The following is an 11,156-nucleotide window of genomic DNA, read 5'->3' on the forward strand; positions in this document are numbered from 1 at the left end:
GTGTGCTATTTTAGTCAATAAATCATATTCTTCTTCACTTCTTAACTATAAATAGTTCGTTTTCTAGTAGTGTTAGTGTTGATGATGATAAAAGTGAGGCCTTCCATTCATGCTTAAAACCATAGCTCAACAAACATTGATTACAAAAATCTACCTAAAGTGTTACATAATAACAGCCCCATCAGTGGAAAGAAAGTGTTGAAATTGTTTTACACAAACATTGATACCATGACAAACAAGCTTCCAGAATTGAAACTGGCAGCCACCAATGAAGATTATGACATATTGTGCATTTGTAAACTAACCCTTAAGAACTCCAGTAACCCACTGGCAGAAAGCCATATCAGTATAACTGGATATGGCCTGTTCTCAGATCTGGCTATTAGGCCCAGGAGAAGCACCACCATCTACACAAAGGAGTGAATACAGGTTAGAGATTTATCTTTCATTCATGATTATTCCCCATGGGTTGAGTGTTTTGTCAATATTATTAATGAGGGAAAACCATTAATGATAGGTTGCATATATAGAAGCCCCAGTTCCCCAGATGCCCTTGCATCTTACCAAGCTCTAATTCAGTTGGCTGAACAAGCATCAAATCATGACAATCAAGACTTAAATTCTTCTTGGAGGCCTGAATCTACCAGATGTCAAATGGGTTGAAGGCTTGGGTTATCAACAAAGCTCTATTGTCAGTAATCCATTTGTTGAATATTTGGATGGCAATAGCCTATATCAGGTATTTGACCAATCAACCTGGTATAAGAATAACCAGATGCCACCCCTACTAGATTTGGCAATCGTCAACAACCATTGTTAACAAGGATTGTTAGTGAATACTGAGTACCTCCCTCCCATTGGTGCCAGTGACCATGTCTGCATCTGCCATGACTTGCTGATTAGTCAATGAACAAACCTTTGTACTAAACAAACTTGCACTGATTACAGCAAAATTAGGGAGATAACATGGGCAGTAGAATGGGACCAAGTGATTGTCAGTTTAAAGGAATAAACTGAGGCAACTGACTAGGCACTTCATAGCTGACTATAAAGGTAACTTGGCATTGAACATCAAAGACAACCCAAAGGGGTTCTGGAGACACATATCTGCTACAGATAAGAGGGGACAAACTATTCCATTCCTGCTCAACCCTGAAGGAAAAAAGCTGGAAGATCCAGAGGATATTGCAAATTTGTTGAACAACGCATTTGCATCCTACTTCTCAGTGGACCTCACTGATATGCCACCTTACCCTAACCACAGGATGGTCAAGCACCCAATGCCAAACATTTATGTCACATGGACAAGATTAAGAAAAGGCTGAGTATACTAGACCCCAACAAAGGTAAAGGCCCAGATAGTATACATCCCAGGCTCCTTAAAGAACTTGCAGATATAGTAGCTGAGCCACTCTGTTAACTCATCAAGCTGTCTCTTCAGGCTAATAGCTTACCTGCATATTGGTAGACAGCCATAATTACTCCAGTATTCAAGAAAGGATCTAGAGCCCAGCCTGAAAACTATTGACCCATTACCCTGACCTCAGTTGTGGCCAAACTTATTGAAGGGTTAGTCAATGATGCAATCATAGCACATATGACCAAGAATGGCCTTTTTTTGGTGGTCAGCATGGCTTCAGGAAAGGCATTTCTATTGTAAAAAAAAATCCAATACTAGCTTATGAATCTATAATTGATCTGCTGGAGCAGGGTTTTCCAGTCAATGTGTTTCTACTGGATCAAACTAAGGCCTTTGATAAAATGTCTGACCTCTACCTGATGATCAAGCTGTCAGTATATCAGATAGACAATGATGTTGCCCAGTGGATCCACAGCTTCTTATCTAAGAGAATTTAGATTGTTGGTGTATATGATGAAAGAGGTGACCTCATCTGCTCCACATCAGTTCATGGTAAGTGTGGTGTCCACCAAGGGACCAAACTAGGCCCAAGACCATTTAACCTCTACATAAATGATGCTCCTGAGGTGGTCAAGAATGGCTTGGAACTGTATGCAGACGACTCCAAACCCTTTGGTCTAGCAGCCTCAACAGAAAATCGCTCTTCTCTGCAAGATCTTAACAACCTATGTCTGTGGGCAACAACCTGGACACTTGAGTTCAACCAATGCAAATGCAAAGTCCTGCATCTCAGTCCAAACAACTCCTTTCACAGTTATCACATGATTGACTCTGCAGGCGCCAATATGCCCATTCAGAGTGATAAGGAAGAATGTGATCTTGGGGTAATCATTCACAATAAGTTTAAAATTCATAGCCACTGTTGAAATCAAGCAGCTAATACAACAACATATGTAATTTAGTCCTGTGGTGGTGCAGTGGGTTTTACCTTAGCTTGGTAATATGGGACCCAGAGATCAGCTCATGCTGCAGCAATACACTGCATGGCTGATGCAGGGACCTTAGTAGTCAAAAAGCGTTGTTAATCCAATACAATACCAAGCAGCTAAGGCAAACAAGGTCCTTGGTTCAATCAAGTGTTCAGTGACAAGTCACCAACCAAGAGTTATCAAGAAGCTTTATACAGCCCTTGTTTGTCACCATCTTGAGTTTGGCATGTTGGTTGCCAACCCACACTTTAAGTGTGACATGGAGATACTTGAGAAGGTCTGGTCTAGAGTAACCAAGTTCCCTTTTACCAAACAACAAATCTCCTATGAACAACAACTCAAAAAGTTGGCCTGCCTACCCTAATGTACTGTAGAAAGAGGAGAGATGTCATCCTCACATTTAAGATGATGACCAGTAACACCTTTAAACCTGTTTTTGATCACAGTGAATATACCAGACAATGAGGAAATCCCATAAAACTGTGTCAAAAATTTAGCAGAGGGTGTGAGAAGTTCAACTTCTTCACCAATTGTGTTGTTCCACTGTGGAATTCACTCAGTGAATCTACCATGTTGGCCAGACCAGTTGACAGCTTCTAAATTGGTGTTGACCATGATTGAAGACACAGTAGGACATAATAGTTGAGAAACAAATTTGGGCCATATATTTGCACATTAGGGGGAGGGGTAAAGTATAGCGGGTCTGCATGCAAAATGTATTCACAATTATTCTGCATATTATGAAGTAAGAATTGTTTTCTTAATTTCTCTCTGTCAAAATAATTTACCCCCACCCCCCTCTAATGTGCAAATATATAGTCCAAATCATACAAGTCCAATGTATTCTGTCATCCATCACTTGTTTTCCACAGAGTGTGAGCTGATTGTTTCTTAATATAGACAGACATAACGGGTTTGTTCTTGAGTGTGTACCATTATGTACACAAGTGCTGTTTTTTTCTTCTGCACTTTCATTTTTGACCTGTTCTGATTCTTGCTTTTCTTTAACAACACAGTTTATTGTTCTTCACTGTCATTTTGAAACTCTTGATACTGGCTTTAGCATTTCTGCTAGTCCTGCAATTCTTTGTTCTTCAATTTCATCTTTGACAAGTTGTGATTCCTGCTGTTGCTTGTAATTCTTGCTGCTGATTATCTTCTAAATATATATTCCTTTGTTCTTGTAATCAATATTTTTTAACCACACATCTTTGTTCTTCATTTTCATTTTGATTTCTGATCCTCATTGTCACATGTCATGTAACCACATGTTTTTTTATCCTTAACTTTTGTTTTTTAGTCACTGTGATTCTTGCTGAAACTTAATCATTTAACTGCAGATTTCTATATTCTTCAATTGTGTTTTGATCTGTTCTGATTTTTGGTTTTTCTAAAATTTTAGCTATATATTCTCTTTGATCTTTATTTTCACTTATCATTGCTTCAGATATTTTCCAGCACCTTTGTCTTAGTTGCTTGGATTGTTCTTGTCACTTTTTATGGTGAAGGCTGTTCATTATCACCCACACATATTTACATTTCTCATGTTGTTTTCTTAATCTTGTTCTATTTATTTATTTCATTTATTTATTAATACCAAATATGGTAAGTTTTCAAGCTTGTTGCACTAAACATAATAAAAAGAAGTTATAACAATGCTGACGACATAATACACACATACAAATCCATGAAAATAACAACTACAACAAACACTGCCAAATAATAATATAAATGATTTGAAAATGATTTACTGTGAAAATGTGTTTCTGCTAGTTTTGTTTTGAATCTGTTTATGTCATTTGTTAGAAATGTTTCAGGTGGAAGGTCATCCCATGGCTTCTATACCCTGCTGAAAAATGAATGTTGGCCTATTTTCCTTTTTGAAAGTGAGGGGTACAATTTTTGTGGGTGACAACAGGTTTTGTTAGTGTCATTATCACTAACTCCATGTTTGTCAACGAAAATAAGTGTAGGGTTGTCCATTACTTCGGCAAAGTAGAACAAAGTTACCAATACCTTCTTGCTGGACATTCAATCTTACCTGTTGAAAATGTCCATGACCTTGGTGTTCATTTTGATTCTAGTCTTAGGTTTGACAAGCATGTCTCTGAAGTAACTCGTAAGGCAAACTATCAGCTATTATGTCTAGGACGGAATTTCTGTAAGTTTAATCTCTATTCATTCATTGCCATTTATAAATCAAAAGTTTGACCAATACTTGAATACAATTCGTCAGTATGGTATCCATTGAATAAAAATGACAGAGCAAGGGTTGAAAAAATACAGCAAAGAGCAACTAAGCTTGTACCTTATTTGAAACATTTGCCAGATGAAAATAGACTGCACAGGCTAGGATTGTCAAGTCTTCAATTCTGAAGGGATAGGGCAGACATTATTAATACATTCCATATAATCAAAGGCATTGATAATATAAGTCCATCACAGTTCTTCACATTTAATGACACTAACAGGACCTGTTATCACCCACATAAATTGTACCCCTCACTTTCAAAAAGGAAAATAGGCCAACATTCATTTTACAGCAGGGTGTGGAAGCCATGGAATGACCTTCCACCTAAAACATTTCTAACAGATGACATAAACAGATTCAAAACAAAACTAGCAGAAACAAATTTTCAAAGTAAACCATTTTTAAATAACTTACAGTATTGTTTGTCAGTGTTTGTTGTAGTCATTATTTTCATTGATTTGTATGTGTGTATTATGTTGTCAGTATTGTCATAACTTCTATTTATTAGTTTATTGCGACAAGCTTGAAAGCTTACCATATTTGGTATTAATAAATAATAAATAAATTAAATATGAAGAACTGTGATGTACTTATATCATCAATGCCTTTGATTATACAGAATGTGTTAATAGTGTCTGCCCTATCCCTTTGAAATTGAAGACTTGGCAATCCTAGCCTGTGCAGTCTATTTTCATACAGCAAATGTTTCAAATAAGGTAAAAGTTTAGTTGCTCTTTGCTGTATTTTTTCAACCCTTGCTTTGTCTTTTTTATTCAATGGATACCATACTGACAAATTGTATTCAAGCATAGGTCAAACTGTTGATTTATAAATGGCAATGAATGAACAGAGATTAAACTTATGGAAATTGCATCTGAGACATAATAGCTGATAGTTTGTCTTACAATTTACTTCAGAGACATGCCTGTCAAACCTAAGACTAGAATCAAAATGAACACCAAGGTCACAGACATTTTCAACAGGTAAAATTGAATGCCCAGCAAGATGGTAATGGTAACTTTGTTCTACTTGGCAAAAGTAATGGATGACCCTACACTTATTTTTGTTGACAAACATGAAGTTAACATTACACCAATTGTGCACTGCATCCAAGTCTTTTTGAAGCAATGAAGCTTCATCTGAATTTCTCAAGGAGCAGTAAAGTTTTACATCATCTGCAAACATTTTGATTGTGGAATGGTGGACAACAAGAGGCAAGTCATAGATGAAAAGGCAGAAAAGTACCAGACCAAGGCAACTACCTTGTGGAACACCACTTAAAACCATCTCAGCAGAGGACAAAGCATCACATACAATCACTTTCTGTATCCTGCCTGTTAGATAATCACCAATCTAATTCAATGTTCTGGCACCAAGGTGATATACCTCACACTTTCAAAGTAAAAGCAGAATGGAAATTTTATTGAATGCTTTAGAAAAATCTGCATAAATGCAATCAAAAATGAGACCTTCATCTGCCATCCTATGGAAGTCAGTAATTACTTCCAAAAGCTGTGTATTACATGAACATTTTTTATGGAAACCATGTTGATATGGCTGCCAAAATGACTTATGCACTGATATCAATGACTGTAATTTTTCAACTTTATTTGATATTTGATGGTCAAAGTTTGTGACTTCTTGCTATCTCAGAAAGGGTTTAGGTTAGGAAAATGAAACTTTTAGGAATGAATCTATAGACTAAAGTATGTCCTGGGAAGGTATTTTGAAGTAACTACCTCTACTCCTCTCTCTAGAGGGCCTTGACCTTTGATTACCTTTAAAAATATGTGTGTTATAAAGGTGAAACCTTGAAAAATAGATCTTCTGCTTAACTGAAGTAGGCTACAACAAAATTGTTTTCAGCTTCATAACTTTGCTCAATCCCATTTTATAAGGTTTTAAAGATATGCAAATACATTTCCTAAATTTTGAAGAAAAAAAACATTGATATGGCTCAAAATTCTGCTCAAATATCAGGAATTGCATTTTCAGAACTAAAGGCAGAGAAAAAGCAACTAGTAACTGAAAATGAAGGTAAAATGTTGTTTTAACAAAATTTCAATAGGCATAGACCTGTCATGTAGGCAAATTTCAGGGCTCTCTAGAGGGAGAAGGAGTGGAGGTGGGTACTTTAAAATACCATCCCAGGATATACTTTAGCCTGTAGAACTATCCCTGAAAGTTTCATTTTCCTAACCTAACCCCTTTCTGAGGAAGCAAGAAGTCACTCAACTAGAATTTTACCAAATCAATTTCATAAGATGAAGATTGTCAAAGGTCAGTGCCCTTTAAGGGGGAAGTGGCAGATACCTCAAAAGTCAAAACACCTTTCCCAGGGATCACTGAGGCCCTTAATCTATTCCAGAAAGTTTCATTTACCAAAATCAACTGCTTTTCGAGATATAAAGAAGCACCTTGTCTATTTTTTCCATAGACTGGGGTGGAGGAATTTGCACAGCTACCCTGCTAGGCACGTTACCCTGCCTAGAATTTTACTAAACCTTAGATTGAGTTAGGCCCAATATAATGTTAGCCTACCTTAACTTCAATGGCTTTTGACTTCTCAGGCACGGACTCACGGCCTTAAAAATAGCTCGTAATTAAAATTTTTTGATTTTTATCCACTTTAAATTAAGCAATTCCGATTCTTTATCAAATGCTCTTTCTGCCAGCGTTGCTATCTGATGAAAAAATTATAGATTCTTGATAGAAAAAAACACTAAATCAGCACATAAATTACTGGATTTTTGACTAGAAATAACTAGAATTAAAATACTCTTTATCATTGTAAATGATAATTGTATTGTTTCTTTGCTATGTTCTTTACATCTATAGGAGGATGAAAAAACTACTCCTTAGATGTGGAAAAATACCTTTAGATAAAATTTTTTCTCAGGCGAAAATTACCCCTTTGAAATCTTTAAAAATACCCTTTCGCATTTTTATGTAGAGAATAGAAAAAACCTTACTTTCTCCCTGTATTTTTCTGAACTAGTACCCCCTGGTTACACCTCAATCACTGGAAATTGGCTATTGATGAACTAATCGAAAAATTTGCTTTTTAATTTATTTTTTTTTGCTTCAAAATCCCAGTTTTTCCCAAAAAATAGAAAATGTTATCTTTTTACTCTAGTTGAACTAGTATAATTACTGGAACACCACCCATAATTTTGAAAACGGCCTTTTTATATATTCATGGACAAAATTTGTCCCATACTTTACAAATTTCAATAAGCACCGGTCTTTTTGCTTCTTTAACGAAAAAAAGAAGTGCTTGTTAATCAGACGTTATTCACCCAAAAAATAAAACTACGTTAATCCTAATAAAATATACCAAAATATAATGAAAATATAGTACTTTTGCTTAAGTAATTATATAAGTTAGCCTATATATTTGCACATTAGGGGGGTGTGGAAGGAAATTATCTTAACCCTATCCCTATCCTCTAATGTGGAAATATATTGGTAAAATTATACATGTTCAATGAATTCGGTCACCCGTTATTTGTCTTTGTGGCCATGAAGCCAGTTTTCATAGATCGTACATTATCCTTGTTATCCTTAGTAAACTATATTTAGCATAATTTCATCCCCAGACCTATCCTTAGGAGCTTCATGAGCCATGCTAAATCTAAAGGTGTAGTTTCGGGGCCTTTCATTTATAATAAATAAAATAGCTATCTCAAACTTTTGATCTAATGATTCATTGAGGAATAAAGGGATATGGGAGGGGAGATAGTGGCCGTCTGATATTCTTGATCAAACGAAAGAGACACCAAAAATTCAAAGGAGCCCTCTCCTAATGTTCTAGGACCGTGGGTCGATACAATTACCTCTGGGAAAACAATTAACAAGCATCCGTGATTTTTCTTTTGGCAAAATATACAAAATTCAACACTTTTGCAGATAGGAGCCTAAAGGAGCCTAAAAATTTTATAGTAGGGTTCTCTCATATGTCGCATCTAACGGTTTGATTTTAATCTATGTTCTTGGACTTTTTAGTGGATGTTTCATCCTTCAGGCAGATTACCACTGATTCGTGGCCTTTATGCATAAAGTTCAAGTCTAATGAATCTCATACGTTTGGAATCAACATACTAAGCCAATGATATATCGATTGGCATCAAAATTCTATCTCTTAAAGTTTCGGCTACTACTGAGCCGTTTTGCTCCATTCTTACAGTTCGTTATCACAAACTGTTTGATATGTTAGCATATAAATCCAAAAACTTAATGAATAGGATGTTATCTGCACTTGTTAGGTCTTTCAGTTACAAACAAGAGAATTTGAAGAATTATTGGAGTTTTGATTAGATATTTGAAGTAATTTAATAAAAGAAACAATACAGAAGAAACAAAAACGATTGTTGTTTAAATAAACACTTTCTCTCTCTCTCTCTCTCTCTCTCTCTCTCTCTCTCTCTCTCTCTCTCTCTCTCTCTCTCTCACTCTCCCTCTTCACATGCTAAATTCGCTCTTGAATTCAATCCAAAACCAAAATTTTAGCTCAAATTTAATGGTCATTTCATGTTAATTAAATACACTTATGTTATTGGTTTACCTGAAGCTCGTAAAAATGCAAACTTATTTCTATCAGGTGGAACTTTCGGGTGGCCAATCGTGTGCAATTTCACTTTTTTACTTTAAGTAGCTTATTTTACGCAACAGCATCATAAAATTCCTTAGGACTGGACCAAAAAATCACAGTTCGAGCATGAAACAAATTACAAATTGCTTTCGTGTGACAAAAATGACCGAAAACTAAACAGGATGGAAATAAAACTTCGTGTTGAGTGCAGTGAGCTAGAAAAATCTCAATGAGAGAATTGAACAACTTTTTTTTTTTACAGAAATATGCATAGCAATCCTTATAGTTTATAATTTGGCTCATTATACTTAATCTGAAACAGAATCAAGTTATAGAAAAAAAGTATAGTTGGTTGATTCTTTTTGTCTCAACGCTTTACACTCTGGTTACCACCTTTAGTGATTTATAGCTATTTCCTGGATTTTTTTTTTATTTATCGCCTTGGGATTTATATTGGTCTCTAGTGATTGTTTCCGAAACCAGATTTTTTTATGATATAAAGCGTAAATTCAAGCAAATAAATCATCAGGAAGCTACTTAATGAGAGCAATAGCAATAGTTTGGTAAAAACTTTACTAACAGCTAATGAAAAACAAAAACCAATATCTTTGTTCTGTCTCAGTAACCATAATTAATTGAAACTGGTTCAATTAAACTTGACAGAGACTGGGTTAATAAAGTTTTTGTGCTCCGATTCACATAAAGTGGTAGTGCCTAATTAGGAATTGCTATGGTGAAAAGGCATAATAACAATGCGGCTAGTTAGTCGCTTTATTTTGGAATATTTCAATTGAATAGCAGGATGTAAATCCTTAATGATTTTATTTTGTCGTTTTATTTTTATTGGTAATTTTCTTATAAAAGTTCACTCACAGCTTTGGCACTTGCTGATCAAAATATTATAAATTTGGATTGGACTTATTTTGAGCATTTTTTTTCCTTTGCATAGTTAGGAAGCTCTCTTTCCTCAATCTATCAAATATGTGAACGTAACTTCGGTATTTTGTTTTGCATCAATCTTCGTTGCAAATCTCTTTTTCTGATGCATCTAGTTCAAGCTATGAAATTGTCTCTGAAGGTTTTCAGAAACAATTTCTTGATTCTGAAGCCAGGAATATTTCCTGATTTGAAGAAACAAATCAGGTTTGTTTCTAAATAAAACAAAGCCTGACATGTATATAAAATTTTAGTTTAGAGGGAATATATTTAGGAGGGAGAAACAAGATAAGGAAATGTATACGGAATATTAGACATCGAACGAAAAATACAAAAAATGTAATATTTTGATGGAAATATTTTTATGACTGACGAACAGAAGGAAACAAGCAATAATTACCGAAATTCTGGCTTTTGTTTGTAACAAAAGCTATTGTATGGTAAACCTTCAGACTCCGTTATTTATGTTATTTTACAACATGGAATTTCTTATTTAGAACATTCTTCCTCTAAAATTCCCAGGAACACAGAATACTGGAAGACTGATTGCATTCCGTGAACTCTTGTAAATACCTCCTTATTTTTAGCATTAATAAATGTACAAATTCCCTGCCCTGCTTAGTTTTTTGTAAGGTTTGTAAATTAGTGCCCTTGACATTTGTATCATTAATTGATCGAAGTGAATAGCAGTTTCAGTTCCCTAAAATATAGGGAGGATGGGGAATTTATTTTTTAACATCTAGAGGAGAAGACAAATTACTGTTTATTCTAATAAAAACGTTTTACAGATTATACCTTTCAAAATGCCTGCTGACACTAAAAGAGCTCTATTACTACTACAAAAGTAAACACAGAAAAGTCTCTAATTGTAAGGAAACAATTTGGGTTTTGAATGGACAAAGAAGAAATTCTGAAAAAAAGAATTTAATTTGAAATTTAACACAGCTGACAATTATTCACAAAAAGTGGCGATACGCGAAGGGGGCCAATGACAAAACTTACTTTGATTCTTCCATTATTTTATTCTTT

The 11,156-nt window shown here is 35.0% G+C and overlaps 1 protein-coding gene across 1 annotated transcript in view; it reads right to left on the minus strand.

The window, feature by feature from the left end:
• LOC136041474 (pre-mRNA-splicing factor 38B-like) overlaps positions 1-7,265 on the minus strand; it is a 41,855-nt gene extending 34,590 nt beyond the window's left edge. Inside the window, exon 1 of the mRNA XM_065726167.1 lies at positions 7,142-7,265. The gene's annotated coding sequence lies outside the window, so the exon portion shown is untranslated. The remainder of the gene's footprint in view (positions 1-7,141) is intronic.
• Positions 7,266-11,156: the final 3,891 nt, after the last annotated feature.

This window comes from Artemia franciscana, unplaced genomic scaffold, assembly GCF_032884065.1.
Source record: "Artemia franciscana unplaced genomic scaffold, ASM3288406v1 PGA_scaffold_23, whole genome shotgun sequence".
Lineage (NCBI taxonomy): Eukaryota > Metazoa > Arthropoda > Branchiopoda > Anostraca > Artemiidae > Artemia > Artemia franciscana.